Raw genomic sequence first — 17,524 nt, 5'->3', positions numbered from 1 at the left:
CCCTGCCTCTGTCTCCCAAGTGCTGGGACTAATGGCATGTGCCACAAAGCCTGGCTAAGGACTTAACTTTTGGTTTGTCTTATTCCATGTTATTGACCCCGGAACTGGGATGAATCTGTAAACAAGCAGATATAGGCTACAGATGCATGTAGACTGTCACCCCTTTCGGTAGAACCCTTCTCATTATTTTTACCGCACATCTTCTTTTGCCTTATTAGGATCCTTCAGCCACAGTTACCACAGTCCCAGAGCACTAGAATTGGTAGATGGCCTTTTCTAAAAGACAGTGTGGAAAGACAAGAAAGATCCGTAACATCCAGAGCTCCAACCTGACTTGATTGGTTGAGGACAGCAGTTGGGAAAAACACTCCTACTTTCTCAGGCCAGCTCTAGCTTCTGGCATAGGAGCCACTCAGAAACAGTTGTGGCCCCTTTCATCTCTGTAGACATTGAGAGCACAAAGGGGAAAATGAATCTCTTACTTTTTTCTTACACCCTTCCCTTTATCCATGTGAAAAGAGATCTTTTCTTCTTACCTTCTCCTCTATTGTAAAAGTAATATGAGTTCTCTGTAGGCATTTCGAAAAATACGGAAAAGTACAAAGAATAAAGAAAAAAATCACTTATTCTTCCATTGCCCATAGTAGGTTATAAAGTTGGGGGTTTTATTAATGCTGGTTCTTGAATCTTAGCTATTTCACATAATTCAAGGGTAGTTCTGAAATCCAAGGTATAGGGTCAGTAACATTAAATGAGAGATGCTAAAACTTAGGATACTACTGTGCTTTGCCTTTTAAGTGCGCGTGCGTGCGTGCTTGTGTGTGTGTAAGTGTGATGAGTATGTATGCATGTACGAACACATATACACTATATATGTAGTTTTGTTTTCTGACCTTTACAGCTAACAGCCTTTATAAATGCATACATTTTTATCATTTGAATAAACTTTGATCCTTGAATCCATTCTGGGGTAGTAGAATCATGAAAGCCAATTTGCCTTTACTGTTGAATAAAAGTTTTAGTTAATAAGGCCTTAGGTTTTTGGTGGCAGGAACAGATTCTTTGCAGTGTGTGGTGGTATTGTGTTCCGCAAAATATTGTGCACCCTAATAAACTTATCTGGGATCAGAGACAGAACAGCCATTAGATACAAAGGCTAGAAAATGGTAGCACTCACACCTTTAATCCTAGCATTCCAGAGGCAGAAATCCCTCTGGATCTCTGTGAGTTCAAGGCCACATTGGAAACAGCCAGGCATGGTGACACACGACTTTAATCCCAAGAAGTGAACCTTTAATCCCAGGGAGTGATGGCAAAAACAGAAAGATATATAAGGTGTGAAGACCAGAAACTAGAAGCTTTTGACTGGTTAAGCTTTCAGGCTTTTGAGCAGCAGTTTAGCTGAGAGCCATTGGGATGAGGACACAGAAGCTTCCAGTCTGAGGAAACAGGATCAGCTGAGGAACTGGCGAGGTGAGGTAGCTGTGGCTTATTCTGCTTCTCTGATCTTTCAGCATTCACCCCAATAACTGGCCTCAGGTTTGATTTTATTAATAAGAACTTTTAAGATTCCTGCTACAGCAGTGTTTTTTTGTTTTGTTTGTATTTTGGTAAATATGACAGTTGTAGTCTAAAGTTATTTGGAACAGGGAAAATGTAATGCAGAGTTGAGTTTCTAGTCATATAATCAGCTATTTCATTGCATCAATGTTCTTACTGGTCAATATGTTTTACTTATGATGACAGAGAGGTACCCTCTTGTAAAGCTGACCACTTGCTCCAGTTGTCCCACTTCATAGATGCAAGGAGTTCAAGACTTACCAAGCCAGGTATAACAGAAATATGGGAGGTTGATCTGCAGTTTTCTTTACTGTGTGAGTGTAGAGAAATTGCAACCCTCGTGCATTTATGACTGGAATGTGTAATGGTACAGCCACATTGGTAAGTAGTGTCAGTCCCTCTAATAGATAATCAATGAGTTATATTATCTAGCAGTTCTATTGTTGTGTGTGCAAAAATATTTAAGAGAGATGAAAGCAGGTGAACATAAAAATGTACACACTTATCTTCGCAGCAGCATTAGTCAATCTGTCCAGAAAGTGGAAACAATCCCCCTTGTCCTTCAGCTGAAGAATGGATAAATAAAGCATGGTACATTTGCAGTGAAATAGTATTTAGCAGTGAAAAATGAAGTAGTTGTAGATGCCATACCATCAACGACCCTTGGAAATTTCATGTAGGGAAAAAAAATAATTTTCCTCTCTACCACTGAGAGTTCTTAATTGAGAAATTCTTTGAACAGAAACAAATCAACAGTAGAAAAAAGGAATACAAATTTGTTTGCATATATAACCCAGTGAATAGGCTTGAATTGATATGTGAATATCATTGAGATAGGCCAGTTCTGGGAGATGTCCAAAACAGATTGGTAAACAAAGATGGAGAGGTGTGCATGGTAGATATGCATCTGTGATTTAGAGGCACCTTCTTTTTCTATACAGAGAGGGAGATGCCCTTAGACAGATTTCCTTTGTAAGTCTCTCACAAAAGGGTAAGTTTTTTTGTGTTAAATAATCCTAAGTCAGTGCTGGGAAATGGTGGGGTGTGTTTGTCATTTCGTTACTCAGGAGACTGAGGCAAGAGGACTGCTGTGAATATGTAGCCTGGGCTACATAGTCAGGTCTTGTCTACAAAACAAAAGAATAATAACATCAAAGCAACTTAACCTAACAATGAGTCATATTTTGGGGTAACCTATTCCACTCTTCTATAGTCAGATTTTGGAATATTGTGTTCTTGACATTTGGGGATATCATATCCCTTAAATAAGTTTTTAAAAAGTTATTCACAGATGACCAAATAATGTATGATTCTACTTATACAGAAGCTCGTATTGGACAAGTTTATAGGAATGGGAAGTAGACTTGGCGTTGTCTAGGGCCAAGAAATGGTGACAGTTTACAAGCATGGGGTTTCTTTGAGGGATAATGAAAGGGATCAGAGATGGATAGTGGTGCTAGTTCCACAACTCTGGATATAGTAATAACCTGAATAGAAAAAAAGCTGAACTGTACGCTTTTTTTTGAGACAGGGTCCCCATACATATCCCTGGTTGTCCTGGAACTCACGACATAGACCTGGCTGGTCTCAAACTCACAGAGATCTACATGTTTCTGCCTCCTGAGCAGTGGATTAAAGGCATGTATCATGATGCTCAGCTCTGAACTGTATTCTTTAATGAGTGAATTATAAGATCTGTGGCTCATATCTCATAAAGCTCTTGGGGGAGGCAAAATTACTGCCTGAATTACTTTACTCCATCCTTAAAGTGTCAGCCATGAACAATGTTTTTCTTTTCCTTCTTTAGACAGGCATAAGGGTCAGGAACCTGATGTTCACCTCTGACAGGAAGAAGCAGTATATGTTCTACAATTATTCAGCTCCTACCCTAAGAGTAGCTTTGACATGGATAGCTGTACAAGCTTGGGCAAATCCTGTGCTCAACTTTTTGATTTTTGGTTTTTTGTCTGTAAAATAGGGGATAATAGTATATACTTCAGAGGTTGAAAGGAAGACTATATGAGATAAAGTATGATATCCTATTAATGGTGGCTACTACTAGCCCTTCTAGTCCTGAGAAATGCCTTTAAAAGGGGGACAAGTGGATCTGGGGCCAGCTACTTCTCTACAAAATTGAGGAGACCCTTCCAATCCTTTCTGAGAAAAAAATTAGCTACCCACTTACAAATAACTAGATTCTTTATTTGGATCAATTAGCACTTCTCAGGCTTAGTAATACTTATAGATTGTAGGTTTTAAGGGTCATTGATATCTCTTTGAGTAATAATGATATGCAAATAAATTGAGTTAAATTCTCAAAGTTAGGATCTCTTGGTGTGGCTGGCAGGCTCATTTTGCAGGCCTGGTCTGGCTGTCAAGTATGTGGCCTTGTTCAGCATAGCTTCCTGCTCCTGCAAGTCAAGGTAGATATATCCACCTTGTGTGTGTGCAGCTGTGTCTTGGTATTCGTGATAAAAATAAGAATTCATTGCATAGCATCTCTTCTGCTATTCTGGACAAAATACTCCAGCAGATCTGCCTGGTGCCAAATTAAAAGAAAAAGCAGTTATATTTCTTTTAAGAGTCACACCAAGTGGTGTATCCCTGCTTTAAAGTAAATGCCACTAAGATTCTTTATTTTTCCCCCTACTCCCTCTTGTTTCCTTTGCAGCTTTACCCTTTGACTGTAACTCTTTCTTATTGGGGCCCCAAAACATAAGGAACTTCTACATACATTGATTATAGGCATTTTATAAGTAAGATGGCAATGATTTTTGAGTCACCGGGGGAGCTGGAACATTGTTAGAAAGCAAAGGGACTGAGCATTAAATGGCTTAATAAAACCATTTCATTGTGATGTCCACCCTTGCTCCTTTCTACACTGACAGGAGACTTGATAATCTACTCTGCTGAATGCTTGCAGGTGCTGCTTACACAGCTAATGGGGAGAGGAGAGTGGAACTGTCTGCACTCCTCCATAGCAGCCACGCTTCATGTTTCGAGTGTGGATTGTATTTGACATTTAATTTAGGAGCCTGGGAACCTAGATATAAAACTCTACTATGATAATAGTGATAAAAACCAGCTAGACTTTTATGTAAGAGTTAGCATCTTCCCTACCTTCCCTCCACATTTCCTGATAAGTTAAACCTTTCAAGAAATAAAATTATAGTATACTCAACAAAAAGATGCTTTCTTTGGTAACTTAAAACTAAGTCTTTAAAGTACAACTCTCAGTGTACTGTAGTCTATATTTAGATGCTTTTAAGGATATGTTTATATAAAATTTGAGGACAATACCTTTCTAATTGCCTCAGCATTTAGATAGAGGGCTAAAATAAACAAAAATTGAGGAAAGAAATTGTGGAAGGTCACAGAGCTTAAGATGCTGATAAGTATTTTACTGTGATTTTTATGTAGACTACATAGAACATTATTGACATTTTACCTATACAAGTAGATTATGAATATATACCAATGTAGAGTTTATTCAGACTTTCAGGGTGTTTCTTATCAAGAATGGCATGTTTTCCTTTCCTTTTACATTGAAAGATTCACATGACCTGGTCCATATAGCACAGCACCTATTACCTGTCAATTTACTGGAACCTTCATTCAGTTTTATCTCTATAGTAGTAGGATTAATCATGTTGTGTTGTAATTAATAATCTGAAAATGGAAATTTTTATTTTGTGGTGCTGGAGAGTGAACTTAGAACCTTGTAGGTGCCAGGCAGGCACCATATCACTGAATTACAACTCTAGGCCTCAAAATGAAGACTTTTGAGATACGAAACAGAGATATGAAACATTTGGTATCACAGCCTTTGGGGACCTGAAAAGCATGTTAGTTAATGAATACTGTGGCTCTTGGTTCTTGGATATACAGATGTTGCTAAAATTCCTTGACTTGAAAAGAGACATGAACAATATCTACCCCTCCTCCTTAGGTCCTAATGACAAACCAAATTACAGTTCCACTAAGGTTCACCCAAGGGAACCAATGAGTTATTAGAGTTCCTTACAGAGCAATGGGTGAGGCGTTATGGACAGGAGGACAGATGACTTACAGTAGTACCCAGGAAGGATGGTAGCTTCCCCATAGCTGTATAGATGGAACATCTTCCCTGCATCATTCCCTGCCTATATTCCCCACCTCTAGCCTTTCCCAGAGACCCAAAGGCCATGTGTACTTAGGCAGAATTACATACAAATGGTTGGGAGGGTTGACTGCATACTCAAGCAAGGGTTTCATGATCCTCTCCATCCCCTTTCCAAGAGGGAATATCAACTGTGATGGATGGTCTTTGGTGAGCAGGTCCAGCTGGAATCCTGAAGATAGTGGTAGTTTGGCTATGAAGATGTCTTATACAACACAGGCTACTGATTTCCCATAGGGAAAGAATAGGGTTTCCATCTGCACAGAAAAGGAAATAGAGTCAGAGGCAATCTGCGAGATTGAAGAGACTACTGTGTCTAGAGACTCTATGGGTACTGAAGAGCAGAATGTGACCCATTCTTCCAACACATTCTGCTTTGCTGCTATTGTAGTCTTGTAGTTGGAAGTTTTCCTATGTTCCGCCCAGTCCACAGCCACTCAGACCCAAATAAACACACAGAGGTTTATATTAATTACAAACTGTATGAACATTAGCTCAGGCTTATTACTGATTAGCTCTTATACTTAAATTACTCATAATTCTTATTTATGTTTAGCCATGTGGCTTGGTACCTTTTCTCAGTTCTGCCTTTACATCTTGCTTCCTCTGTGCCTGGCTGGTGACTTCTGACTCTGCTCTTCCTCTTCCCAGCATTCCTTTAGTCTGCTTGCCCCGCCTATACTTCCTGTTTGGCTACTGGCCAGTCAGTGTTTTATTAAACCAGTGTACAACAGCATTATCCCACAGCGTTTCCCCTTTTCTGTCTAATCAAAAAGGAAGGTTTTAACTTTAACATAGTAAAATTACATATAACAAAAAATAGTTATCAAGCAAGAATTATAGTTATAATATCTAGTCTATTTGTATTTGGCAAAATTAATGAAAATATTCCATCTATCCTATATTTGTGAGTCTAAAGTTTCATATCTAATTTATCTTTTATCATAACCAAGGAAAATTATAACTATAACTATCTAGTCTTCAACTACATCAAAGACCCCAGAAGGATATATTACCTAAGTAAACAGGAAATGCATTGTAAGCAACTTCCAAAAATCTAGAATGACAGAGACAGCTGTCTCCCTGGACAGTCACCTAAAGTTCGTATACAGTGTTGGGGCATCCATCTTCATCCTATAGGTCTTGAGTTTTTTAATTCTTTCTCCATGTGTCCTGTAGAATATCCTGTAGTCTCCTCTGTGAAGCAGGAACCTGAAGAATCACCTTGCCTTGCAAAATTCAGTGGTCACCTTTCCATGGGTCCTGAATGTCCAGTTGACACAACATTTTGTCAAGTAGTCCAGGCAACAACAGTTTCTTGCCCAAATGGCTGTCTTTGCCAAGAAGATAACTCTATATGGAGTGTCTTTGACACCCATCTTTCTCTTTGAAGTAGATCGATCCTGCCAGGAACAGATGTTTCTCACTGTCCAGAATGTCCTAAATGCCATATTTTGTAGGTCTTTGAAGTGTTTGAAGATTACCTATCTATCTGAAATATATCTATGTATACCTAGAAAACTAAACTAACATGACTTATCATAGAAGACTAATTATTAATCTGTATTTCTTAAACTATCCATTACAATTTCAAATGAACTGCACAAACATAATACCTTAAACAAGAGTAGAAATATACATACAGTATAACAAAATTAACTTTAAATTTGTATCAATAAACTAAAATCTATAGCAATTTAAATCAAGTTGTTCTTTAAAAGTAAATTCAATAATCTACCCTTTCATCCTATCATATCTATATCCTATCCCTCTTTCTTCTTTTAGAAGGAGATTGACTATGACCAATAAATAACAATTTGCAACCAACAATCTAAACAAAGACAAACATCCTTAATCTATTTTTTGGGGAATGTGGGCATAGTGTTCTAGGCTATTTCCTGGTGATAGGGGCCGCTGGTAGTCTTATGGGGATCCTGAGAATATTTGAGGTAATGTTCAAGTCCTGGGAAGACCGGCTATAACCTTTGTTGATAGGAACCATCTGTTAAGGTTTAGGAGGTCTGGGTTGATCAAATATGATCCATCTTAACCTGGAATAAATCCATAGCTTCTTGCTTCCTGTAGAAACAAAACCAGCCTCCTTTTCAAAGCAACATATCCTTAGATCCAAATTTTGAAGTCAAGATATCTTTAAAATATATATATATGGGTTTAACTGAGCAGCCTTTATAATTAAATGTCTTTCTGCAGTTAAAAATCCCAAAGACAACACAATTCAGATTCTCTCTGTAATATCCATCTTTATGTGGCTTATTTTTATATTACCTTTACTGTCTTTAAAGACTTTATTTTTTAAAACTATTTCTTTATATAACTGTCTATATTCCTTTTCCCCTCTTCCAAGTCTACATACATTTTCATACACACACTATAAACCATTTAGAAGTTTATTTAATCTGAATCTGACTTATTGTGAATTTGTTGCTTTAAACTGTAGATTGACTAGGACTGAAATAGAAGCTTTGGCAGCTGGCTCTGCCCACCTCCCAAAACTCTGTTTTTGAACCTTTTTTTTTTTTTTTTTTTAAGCTATCTCAGGTTTTAGGTGGAAACTCCTGACCCACATTTTGGCCCCATTTGTAATTGGAAGTTTTCCTGTGTCCTGCCCGATCCCCTCTTCCCAGAATTCTCCTCGTCTGCTTGCCCTGCCTATACTTCCTGCCTGGCTGCTGGCCAATCAGTTTTGTTAAACCAGTATGCAACAGCATTATCCCACAGCATTTCCCCTTTTCTGTCTAATATATAAATAAATAGGAATTGTGGGTTAATTTAAATGTAGACACTAGTCAGTAATAAGCCTGAGCTAATGGCCATACAGTTTGTAATTAATATAAGCTTCTGTGTGTTTACTTGGGTCCAAGCAGCCGTAGGACTGGTGGGTGAGAGAGATTTGTCCTGACCAAAGGCCAGGTAGGACACAGGAAAACTTCAGCTACATAGTGTAGACTATCTGAGATGATGCTCAGTGAGGTCTTGTCAAACTAGAGAAGGTGGAAATTGCTTCCTAAGGACTTGAGGCTCCTAAGGCAAGAGATTCTATATATTCCTCACTTCTAAGAATGTTTTTCCTGTGTGCTCTCAGGATACTAGAATCTCAGTTCCCAAGTGTGGAGTCTCTCTTTAAAAAAGCTTGCAAGGAGCTCCTTATGAGAACCCAGTGAGTTATCACACAGACGCCCACAGTGACTGTTCAGATACTGTTATCTCTGAGCAGCAGATTACTCACTGGCCTGTGTGCCTGGAGAGTATACATAACTCTTTCCATGTGTTATTTTATGCTAAATTCATAAAAAAAAAATCTATGAGAACACTGTTACTCTACTTTACAAATAAACTTTTTTTGCCTGAGCTTCAAGAAGTGGCCAGCAGAGCCAGTCCTGAAACCGTTTTTCTAGTACATCAGACTCCCTGGACTCTACACCTGCAGAGAAGAGGACCTGTAAAAGGAAAGTTCCCTATTAAGTGTCTACTGGTGCCTGGTGATATGCAGTTATTTTGGAGGTAGAGTTTCCCTAATATACAAGTAATTGACTTTGTAGGGAAGGTATTTGGATTGAAAGACAACTAGAATGAGGTTGAGAGGTGAACCCCCCCCCCCATTTTAGTGGGGTTGCTGTCAGGGGCCCAGTGTTGGGGTCCAGCCCCAACCTACCAAAGGGTCCCTTGTAGTGGGGAGTGAGGAATTGAGAAATGCTAGATAGGAAATATAGACATAGAGGAAGAAAAGACAGAGAGACACAGGATAGCTTTGGGAGGGCCCTGGGTTAATACCCAGTAGCCCTGAGTTTATTCATGATGGGCTTTTTAAATACATAAGCAAGTGGAGGGGCAAAAGACCTCCCCCTTTCAAGGTTGAGATATAAAGTACCAACAAGTATATAGACCCTTAAAAACACCTGGTTAACCATGCCTTTGGCCAAATCATCCTATTATGCAGCCCTGCTGGGTAAAGCAAGCTCAGCCTTTCTGATCTTGAGTATAAGGCCTCTGTGGGCCCCCACAGATTGCTTTGAGTTTCTCTCCATTTAATTTGATGTTGGCTATTAGCTTGCTATAAATTTCCTTTATTACGTTGAGGTATATGCCTTGTACTTCTCTTTCCAGGACTTTTATCATAAAGGGATGTTGGATTTTGTCAGAGGCTTTTTTGGCATCCAATGAGATGATCATGGTTTTTTGTTTTTTGTTTTTGTTTTTCCTTTCAGTTGGTTCATATGGTGGATTACATTTACTGATTTTCATATTCTGAACTATCCCTATAATCTCTGGGATGAAGCCTACTTTTGGTCATGGTGGATGATCTTTTTAATGTGTGCTTGGATTTGCTTTGCAAGTATTTTATTGAGTATTTTTGCACCAATGTTCATGAGGGAAATTGGTCTGTAATTCTCTTTCTTTGTTGAATCTTTGTGTTGTTTGGGTATCAGGGTGAGTGTGACCTTATGAAATGAATTGGGCAGTGCTGCTTCTATTTTTATTTTGTGGAATAATTTGAGGAGCATTGGTGTAAGCTCTTTGGGAGTCTGGTAGAATTCTGCACTAAAACAGTATGGCCCTGGGCTATTTTTGTTTGGGAGAATTAATGACTGCTTCTATTTCCTTGGGGCTTATGGGTCTATTTAAATTGTTTATCTGCTCTTGATTTAACTTTGGTAAGTGTATCAGTTGAGAAAATTACCCATTTCTTTTAGGTTTTCTAATTTTCTAGAGTAGAGGTTTTTAAAGTTTGACCTAATGATTCTTTGGATTTCCTCAGCGTCTGTGTTGTCTTTTCTTCTTCCTCTTCCTCCTCTTCCTCTTCTTTTAATTAGCTTAAAAAGTACTGGGTTTCCATAGTTTTTTTTTCAAACATCTTAGTTTGAATTAACCAAATCATCACTCCATCCTGTCCCCTGTATCCCCACCCTTTGCCCTGTTTAACCCTTTAATTTCAAGTATTCCATTTGTGCTTTCTTTTTTTCTTTTTCTTTTTCTTTTCTTTTTTTTTTTTTTTTTTTTTTTTTTTTTTTTTTTTTTTTTTTTTTTTTTTTTGTTTTTCAAGACAGGGTTTCTCTGTGTAGCTTTGTGCCTTTCCTAGAACTCACTCTGTAGGCCAGGCTGGCCTCGAACTCACAGAGATCCGCCTGGCTCTGCCTTCCGAGTGCTGGGATTAAAGGCGTGCGCCACCACTGCCCGGCCTCCATTTGTGCTTTCATATATATGCTCTACTCTCTCCTCACCCACCTCTTCCCCTCCCTCTCATTGGATCCTTTTAGTTTCCTGAGCTCATAAATCTCTTTAAGTTAGACACACACAAATCTAAAAACTCAAAGCTAGGATCCACATATGAGGATGGACACTTGGTGTTCTTCTTTTTGTGGACTTGAGTTAAGAGGTGAGTCCTTTTAAAATTGCTTTAGTCTTCAGCAGATAGAATAGGCCTTCTTAGTGTATGCAAATGTAACAGGGTCAAAAATATTATAAATTATGTGTAGTTTCCCTCACAAACTTTTAGTGTCACTTTCTACCTCCACTTAATTACTAAGTAACTATCTTTCTGGTTTATGCTGGGTTCAGAAGGAGAGGTCACAGAAAAACAAGACAGACTAGAAGCTCTCTTCTCAGTTTTTATGGGTCCTGGATGTCCCTGGAGACTCCTTCTGCTTTATAGTCCTGGAGTGCAGGTCATCCAGAATTATTTTTTCTGCTCTCAGAAGTTTGTGACTGTGGTCTCTGTTACTACTCTGAGGTCAGGTAAAGAGAGAAGTATCTGAAGAACAAGCAGTAATGTCTAGTCAACACGAGCACAGCATCCCCAGTGAACTGCTTTGTGCTGCATCCATTTCAGTGCATGTCAAGTTGTCAGGATGATAAAGTCATAGCAGCTGACAACAGGACAAACAGTCCCAGGAGGAGAAGGTGCTTGGCAGCGGTGCTATATCCATAGTGGTTAGATGTTCATGTCTCTCACTAAAGGCTGCTCATCCTTTGGTGTGACTGTGTCTCTCTTAGATGCCTGGACTGTGCAGTTGCTGTTCACTTCTCAATTTGATCAGCAGATTCAATTCATGTGCTTACTAGGCCCTTTCAAGTATCAAAACCTCTAGTGGGTTTTTTGTTTGTTTGTTTGTTTGTTTATTCTTTGGGCACTCACTACCCAGCTCCCAAATAAATACACAGAAACGTATTCTTACTTATGAACGCCCAGCCTTAGCTTGCCTTATTTTTAGCCAGCTTTTCTTAAATTATCCCATCTACCTTTTACTTCTGGTCTTTTTATTCTTCCCTATTCTATATACCTTTTTTCCTTTTTACTCTGTGGTTGGTTGTGTGGCTGGGTGGTTGGCCCCTGGTGTCCTCTGTCCTTTTCTTGCTCCTCTCTCTTCCTTCTCTTCTCCTATTTATTCTCTCTGCATGCTAGCCACGCCTATCCTCTCTCTCCTGCCTAGCTATTGGCCGTTCAGCTCTTTATTAGACCAATCAGGTGTTTTAGACAGGTAAAGTAATACAGCTTTACAGAGTTAAACAAATGCAACATAAAAGAATGCAACCTATCTTTGCATTGTTAAACAACTATTCCACAGTATAAACAAATGTAACACATTTTAAACTAACATTCCACAACAAAAATCTCCAAGACATATTGTCCTCTGATATGTATGCTCAAGGCATGCATGTTTATGTTGAGGAAGGAGAACTGTGGGGGAAAGAAAGGATGAAGCATAATGCCATGTGTAAGGAGCTCTAAAACTTATGGCTCAAAAACCAAGACATAGTTTAGGAAAGAAATATCAGGAAAATAGAGGAAGGATGGAGTATTTTGATTGAAATTTTGGATTATTGTCTGAGAGAATGTGGTTTGGAAAGTTAGAGGTATAAGCCAGGTCAAAAGCTATCAAAGCTAAGGTCTCTCTTCCTATGTGATGAGAATGAGGAACAAGTATAGTCACTAATATTGAAAGGATCAAAAGTGATGTTTGAAGTCAAGGTCAAAAAGCTAAGAATTCGGAGCCAAGGAGAGATGAAAAGGGAACAAAAACTATGCAAGATATAGTTGAAAGTAGTAGCAGGATTCTAACCATAGGTTCAAATCAACTGCTTTATCACTTAGGATTTTGTTTTAGGAAGGTGGTGGTGGGGAGAATAGGACTAGATTAAAGGGCCACAATAGAATGGGCAAGGGAGGGCTGAAATGGAGAGCTGAAGCATGAGCCTGGGTGTTTAATGAAGATCAGTGGAGGGGAATGCTAAGGAAAGAAAGGGATTTTCATAGCTGGGAGAAACTTCCAGCTATACTGTAGAAGGTCAGAGGTAGTGTGGTTCCCTCAGAACCAGCTGCCTAGTGCTATATGCAAAACCTGGGAAGGGGAAGATAAAACTGACCTGAGTTGGTATCCTGGATACCTGCCTAAATGCCCTTACTTTGAATGGGAGGTAAGAGGGCACTTCAGTGTTTGATGGGAAAATAAAATAATATAGTTAGAAGGCAGATTATGTATTCAAAGTATGTTAATTTAAACTCCAGTTTGCCATTTACTTGGAGCAGGGTTAGATTTCTTTCCTCACCTCAGTTTCTTCATCTGTAAAATAAGTATAATGATAGCTTCTTCACGGTGCTACTGTGATGGCTAACTGAAGCAATTCACACATAGTGCTTCCGATAGTCCCAAACATGGGACACTGAAAAACAAAGGTGGGAATGGTGGTGATTTGGCTTGAAGTGTGACGATGGCTTAGGTAATAGGAATGTGTCCAGATGGAGAAGTTCATGAGTCAAGAGGAATCCTGAGATGAGTTGCCTGGAGAGAAAATTCTCTCAAGGGGATAATAATTGCATTCCAAAGATGGAATGAAATTACGAAAGCAAAGTCTAGTGTTTCTCAGTGCTTCCAGCAACGTTGTCAGAGCTGAGGTAGGGAGGATGCTGCTGGCCATCGTACAGTGCCTTAGCATTTCCCCACAGCAAGGAATTATTAGCTTCAAGTGTGAATGGTGCAGGGTTGAAAACTCTCAATCGTAGTTACTTGTGAAGAGTGTAGAGAATTGCCAAGAGGAAGTTGGTAATGAAGGAGCTAGAGAAGTGCAGCAACTGTGATAGAGAGTTTAGACTATGAGCGTGGTGCTTTGTTAGCAAAACAGGGATCGTGAAGAGAAGTGAAGAGCAGACACCTGGCTGCTTTTCTCTGGAGGCATGCAGGGAAGGTGGGAATGCTGGTTTAAGGAAGATTGGGGTATTTGTTTTTTGTGCTGCTGGGGGTCTAAGCCAAGGACACTGCAGATGGGAGGCAAGCACTCCTCTACTGGGTTGTAGCCCAACAGGAAGACTTGAAATACCACTCTCCTTAATGTCTGTCTTCTTGAAACATCTTAATACCCTAGTGTAAAACCCAAGGAAGTCAGGTTTCTAACTAGGTCATGAGAATGACTTTACTGAGAATGTTGGTGATGGAATGTAGTTCAGAGTTCATATCTGCTGTGTTTCTAAACTGCTTGATAATTTTCGTAGCCTGAGAAATGCACTGTTGTTTTATTAATAAACTGGCTTTTTCAGTCATACATGAGACATGGACTTGTGAGATCTTGTCATTGAAGAAGACCTACTTTTCTGGAATACATTTTTATTAAGCCATGATGCTTGCTTTCTAGCTATCCTTCTTTTTTTTTTTTTGGTTTTTCAAGACAGGGTTTCTCTGTGTAGCTTTGCGCCTTTCCTGGAACTCACTTGGTAGCCCAGGCTGGCCTCGAACTCACAGAGATCTGCCTGGCTCTGCCTCCCGAGTGCTGGGATTAAAGGCGTGCGCCACCACCGTCCGGCTCCATTCTTCTTCTCTTAAAGCTACCTCTGATTAGTAAAAAGAAATAAAACCTGGTTTCCTATAGTTCAGCTATCAAGGAGTTATTAAGTTCCAGTCCATGTCAAATACTTTGAGTGAATATTGTTTTTAAGTACAAGCTTCTTAATTCAAGGTTTTATGTGTTCAATTATTTATGTGTAAAGTGCCATTCTACATACCTCTTGGGTCTAGCCTAGCTAGGAAATATTAAATATAGGAGTATATAGAATATATCATGGGATAAGATTTAACTCTTTAAGATGTAAATTCTTTATCCTAGTGGGGATCATAAGAGAACTCTTCTATTAAATATGGAAATAACTTAGGTAGAAATGAACTCCATCCCTGGGTGTAGTGGACTGTGCCTTTAATCTCAGCACTGAGGAGGTAGAGGTAGGCAGATTTCTTGAGTTTGAGGCCAGGCTGGTCTACATAGTTTCAGGACATCCAAGGAGAGAGAGAGAGACACAGACAGACAGACAGACAGACAGACAGACAGACAGAGAGACAGAGTGAGAGACAGAGACACGTTAAGACTGTTCTTCCCCAGAGCTTCCCTTCTTCACATATAAAATAAGGTCACCTATAGGTATTCACTACCAGTGTTTCCAAATTATAGATAAAGCTGTGTTTAAGTAATAGCATTTGTATGCTAATGCAGCTATAACCAGATAGACGGTTGTGCTCAAAAGGGAAGTGCTAAAGGTTTTAGCAAACTGGGAGCCAGCTGACCAACAAGAGGAAGTTTCCATGTCCCTCAGGTAACATTTTCCTGGAGATACTCAGTGCCCTAGTAAGTATGCACTTCAAAGAGGAGGAGCATAGTTTTCTCCTAATTAAGTCGTTCCATCTTGGTTTAATTAGCCTCTAAGAGTCCACATTAAGATTGTGTTTGGAGTAAGGCTTGATAGTTTAGTGGATGCTGTCTAGAAAGAAGCTTCCAGATTCCATTTTCACCATTCTGTCTATCTCCCTTTCTTCTCTGAGTTTGTAGTATTATTTTTATAGACATCACATATAGTGAGACTATCACTGACATTTCTGGGGAACTTTAGAACAGGCTGAAGAAGTACCAATAAACTCACTCAGAAATGATATCTGAAATTTCCAGGTAATAGGAACCAGCATAATGGGCTCATTGCTTTTGAGAACTGTGGTTTTTAGCAGGATAGAGTTCTGGTGACAAGGTGAGATAACTGGAAAGGAAGTTTAGAAAGCAGGAGTCCTTGTCCAGAACACGCATCCTTCTGCACGCCCTCTCCCAGGGAGACTGTTCCTTAGGCTCTGGAGTAAAGTGAATGTATCCACCTGTGAATTAGTATAGATGGAAATAGGAAGGTATAAAGGTTTGATAGATTATTCTGCTCTCCACTCATCGTTTTTTTGCTTTCTTTATATAAGATGAAGTGTCTTGTTAAAACTATGTAAAGCAATAGGAAATGAGGAATTTAATTATTAAAACTTAGGATTAATTTGCCTTTTTTTTTCTTTTTTCTTTTCTTTTTTTTTTATGGTGTTTTGAGATAGGATTTCTCTGTGTAGCTTTGCGTCTTTCCTGGAACTCACTCTGTAGCCCAGGCTGGCCTCAAACTCACAGAGATACATCTGCCTCTGCCTCCCAGTGCTGGGATTAAAGGTGTGTGCCACCACTGCCTGGCTTAATTTGCCTTTTCTCTGAACCAGTTTCCCTGATTGTGATGCTAGCTTCCTAACTTTCAGCCACATGTGTATATGACGTCTAGTCAAGTAGATTGCAGTTAGTTTCTATCATAATTGTCATTTTCAGTCACTTAAAGCCATTAAAAATATTTAGGGAGAATATCAGACCAGAAATGGCCATCATAGCAGCACTGACATGTATACATTAAAATAGAAATATAAAAAAACTTATATAAGCACAAAGCCTACCCAATCTGATAAACTCATTAACTCATTTTACATTTCCCACCCTCTTTTCTCTAGTACCAGGGAGAGCACCTACAGGGACAATTTGAATTCTGGAGGGCTTAGATCACTTAGCCAGTTGATGTGGCATGCAGGCATTCTTTTGCCTTGGCATCCTTATGGAATTGTTAAAAGAGGTACTTGTCAGTCCTCATTCAGTTTGTAATAGGCTAATTAAAAATGGCCTCATCTCCTTCCCCTACTTTCAGTCTTTCTATTCCTCAGTTTTTTTTCTTACATTTTTCCAGTGTGATCTTTTCACCCTGCTAGACTTCTATGAAAAGAGTCTCAGGCTGAGGAAAAAAAAGACTAAAAAGTCTCTTCCTCTTCCTACCTAAGTTTACTTCTATGTCTGTTTCCTTATCTATAAAAGAAGTTCACTTAGGCAACAACTACTTGTTCTTCTTCCCACATTCTTTCCTGATGGTCCTTTTTCCTGTTACCTTTAGTTCTACTTCTTCAGTGTGTGTGTGTGTGTGTGTGTGTGTGTGTGTGTGTGTGTGTGTGTGTGTGTGTGTTCGGTTTATGGTTGTAGTAAAATAAGACATTTTTGCCTACTATATTAAAAAATGTAGAAGTTTGATATTACCCGGTATTGATAAGATTGTAGAGAAGTGCTTCCTTTCACACATTCCTTTCACACTCCATCCTTTTCAGAGAGCAGTTTGGCACCATCACAATAACTTTAGCATATGTATGAAATGGCTTAGTGACTTGAGAGATTTCTGAAGACACTCATGTAAATATTAAGAGTTATTCCTCAGATATTCATTGTTATGTTGTCTGTAATAGCAAAAATGTAGAAATAGCACATTTCTGTTATAAAAGGAATAAATGGGATACATTTTTATATCCTGCAAGTGGTAAAAAGTAATACAAAAGATGAAGGTGCTGTCTGTATTTCACTAACATTTTAAGTGGAAAAGCAAGACTTAGAGCCATATATTCACTGTAATCCATAGAAACTCTACCCAGTTTTAGGTATGTGTGAGTAACCATATAAAAAATAGAACACCTGCTGAACTGG

General features: G+C 39.0%; 1 protein-coding gene across 1 annotated transcript in view; it reads left to right on the top strand.

Moving 5' to 3' along the window:
• The window catches only part of Trim44 (tripartite motif containing 44), a 108,665-nt gene that overhangs the window by 25,551 nt on the left and 65,590 nt on the right, over positions 1 to 17,524 (top strand).

Source organism: Peromyscus leucopus, chromosome 4 (assembly GCF_004664715.2).
Source record: "Peromyscus leucopus breed LL Stock chromosome 4, UCI_PerLeu_2.1, whole genome shotgun sequence".
In the NCBI taxonomy this organism is placed as follows: Eukaryota; Metazoa; Chordata; class Mammalia; order Rodentia; family Cricetidae; genus Peromyscus; species Peromyscus leucopus.
The sequence above is the reverse complement of the archived record's forward strand: the minus strand, read 5'-3'. Positions and strand labels throughout refer to the sequence as shown.